This window comes from Arachis duranensis, chromosome 4, assembly GCF_000817695.3.
Source record: "Arachis duranensis cultivar V14167 chromosome 4, aradu.V14167.gnm2.J7QH, whole genome shotgun sequence".
NCBI classification, from domain to species: domain Eukaryota; kingdom Viridiplantae; phylum Streptophyta; class Magnoliopsida; order Fabales; family Fabaceae; genus Arachis; species Arachis duranensis.
The window spans coordinates 56419056-56422394 of NC_029775.3; the positions used below are offsets into that span (position 1 = coordinate 56419056).

At 39.5% G+C, this 3339-nt stretch overlaps 1 non-coding gene across 1 annotated transcript; it reads left to right on the forward strand.

Annotated features, from left to right (window-relative positions):
• Positions 1-1732: 1732 nt before the first annotated feature.
• LOC127747037 (small nucleolar RNA R71) lies at positions 1733-1840 on the forward strand. The gene has a single exon (XR_008008842.1). It is a non-coding gene; the product is annotated as a small nucleolar RNA R71 (small nucleolar RNA).
• The last annotated feature ends 1499 nt before the right edge of the window (positions 1841-3339 follow it).

The following is a 3339-nucleotide window of genomic DNA, read 5'->3' on the forward strand; positions in this document are numbered from 1 at the left end:
ATCATGAACCTAATAAAACATAAAAGAATAATAAAAATATAGATAAATAAAAATTGGGTTGCCTCCCAGTAAGCACTTCTTTAACATCAATAGCTTGACAGTGAGCTCTCATGGAGCTTCACAGATTTTCAGAGCATTCTTGGGACCTCCCAACACCAAACTTAGAGTTTGAATGTGGGGGTTCGACACCAAACTTAGAGTTTGGTTGTGGCCTACCAACACCAAACTTAGAGTTTGATTGTGGGGGCTTTGTTTGACTCTGTATTGAGAGAAGCTTATCGTGCCTCTTTTCCATGTTTACAGAAGGATACCCTTGGGCCTTAAACACAAGGTAGTCTCCATTCAATTGAGGGACTAATTCTCCTCTGTTAACATCAATCACAGCTCCTGCTGTGGCTAGGAAGGGTCTTCCAAGGATAATGCATTCATCCTCCTCCTTCCCAGTGTCTAAGATTATGAAATCAGCAGGAAATGAGAATTTGGCAGCATGTACCTCAAAGATCTCCAGTTTCTCCATAACAGAGAGTGGCATAAGATTTATACCTGACCCCAGGTCACATAGAGCCTTTTCAAAGGTCATGGTGCCCATGGTACAGAATATTAAGAATTTACCAGGATCTTATTTCTTTTGAGGTAAAGTTTGCTGAACCCATGCAGCTAGTTTACTAATGAGTAAGGGAGGTGTATATTCCCAAGTCTCATTACCAAACAACTTGCCATTCAGCTTCATGATAGCTCCTAGATATTGAGCAACTTGCTCTCCAGTTACATTTTCATCCCTTTTAGAGGAAGAATATTTTTCAAAGCTCATGAATGGCAGAAGGAGGTTTAATGGAATCTCTGTAGTCTCTATATGAGCCTCAGATTCCTTTAGGTCCTCAATAGGGAACTCCTTCTTGTCTGGGAGACGTCCAATGAGGTCTTCCTTATTGGGATTCACGTCCTCCCCTTCATCTCCAGGTTTGGCCATTTTGATTATGTCAATGGCCTTGTACTCTCTTTTCGGATTATCTTCTGTATTGCTTGGGAGAGTACTAGGAGGAGTTTCAGTGATTTTCTTACTCTGCTGGCCCACTTGTGCCTTCAAATTTCTGATGGAGGACCTTGTTTTACTCATGAAACTTAAAGTGGCCTTAGACATATCAGAGACTATGTTTGTGAAGCTAGAGGGGCTCTGCTCAGAATTCTCTGTCTATTGCTGAGAAGATGATGCAAAAGGCTTGCTATTGCCGAGCCTGTTTCTTCCACCATCATTAAAGCCTTGTTGAGGCTTTTTCTGATCCTTCCATGAGAAATTTGGATGATTTCTCCATGAGGAATTATAGGTGTTCCCATAGGGTTCACCCATGTAATTCACCGCTGCTATTGCAGGGTTCTCAGGATCATAAGCTTCTTCTTCAGAAGATGCCTTTTTAGTACTGTTGGATGCATTTTGCCATCCATTCAGACTTTGAGAAATCATGTTGACTTGCTGAGTCAATATTTTGTTCTAAGCCAATATGGCATTCAAAGCATCAATTTCAAGAACTCCCTTCCTCTGAGGCGTCCCATTACTCACAGAATTCCTCTCAGAAGTGTACATAAACTTGTTATTTGCAACCATGTCAATGAGTTCTTGAGCTTCTGTAGGTGTTTTCTTTAGGTGAATGGATCTAGCTGCAGAATGGTCCAGTGACATCTTAGAGAACTCAGATAGACCATAATAGAATATATCCAAAATGGTGCACTCTGAAAGCATGTTAGAAGGACATCTTTTGGTCATCTGCTTGTATCGTTCCCATGCTTCATAGAGGGATTCACCATCTTTTTGTTTGAAGGTCTGAACATCCTCTCTAAGCTTGCTCAGCTTTTAAGGAGGAAAGAACTTAGCCAAGAAGGTCGTGGCCAGCTTATCCCAAGAGTCCAGGCTATCTTTAGGTTGTGAGTCCAACCATGTTCTAGCTCTGTCTCTTACAGCAAAAGGGAAAATCATGAGCCTGTAGACTTCAGGATCTAATTCATTAGTCTTAACAGTCTCACAGATCTGCAAGAACTCAGTTAAAAACTGATAAGGATCTTCTGATGGAAGTCCATGAAACTTGCAGTTCTGTTGTATTAGAGCAACTAGTTGAGGTTTCAGCTCAAAATTATTTGCTCCAATGGCAGGGATTGAGATGCTTCTTCCATCAAATTTGGAAGTAGGTGTAGTATAATCACCAAGCATCCTCCTTGCATTATTGTTGTTGGGTTCGGCTGCCATATCCTTTTCTTGTTCGAAAATTTCAGTAAGGTTGTCTGTGGATTGTTGTATTTTAGCTTCTCTTAATTTCCTCTTCAGAGTCCTTTCAGGTTCAGGATCAGCTTCAACAAGAATGCCATTTTCCTTGTTCCTACTCATATGAAAGAGAAGAAAATAAAGAAAATATGGAATCCTCTATGTCACAGTATAGAGATTCCTTTATGTGAGTATAAGAATAAAAGAATAAAGGAAGGAGAAGAGGTAAGAATCCAGAAAATCTATTTCAAGTGCAGGGAGGTCAGATTCCAACAGCATCAGCAGTCCTTTGTCAGCCTCCTTCATATTTTTGCTCAGGTCCCTCAATTTCAGCCAGAAAATATCTGAATTCACAGAAAAACACACAAGCTCATACTAAAGTCCAGAGATTTGAATTTTGCATAAAAACTAATAAAAATATCCCTAAAAGTAGCTAGATCCTACTAAAAACTACCTAAAAATGCCAAAAAGCATATAAATTATCCGCTCATCACCAGCCTTCCTTCATGTTCTGGCGTCTAAACGACAGTCTGTTGCCCTATTCTGGCGTTTAAACACCAGTCTGGTGCCCTATTCTGGCGTTTAAACACCCAGAAAGGTGCCAGATTGGGCGTGTAAACGCCTGTATTGCTACCCTTACTGGCGTTTAGACGCTAGTAAGTCCTTCCTCTAGGGTGTGCTGTTTTCAATGCTATTTTTGATTTTTTTCTTTATTTTTGTAATTGTCTTTGTGACTTCACGTGATCATCAACCTAAAAGAAAACAAAATAATATAGATAAAATTAGAATAAAATTGGGTTGCTGACGTTAGGATTTTTGCCAGTAAAGAATATCATAAAAACAGTCGCATTGTAGATATAGTCTCTAAACCGACAAAAATCCCTTTGTATAAACGTTTTGGTTGTCACAAGTAACAAACCCCTTTGAAATTGATAACCGAGTATTCAAACCTCGGGTCATCTTCTCAAGGAATTGCAGGGAGGTATGTTCTTATTATTGGTTATGGAGATTGTAAATTTGGGGTTTTGAGAAATTTGGAGTTTAGGCAATGTGCACAGGTATATTTTCAAGCAATAAAAATTAAT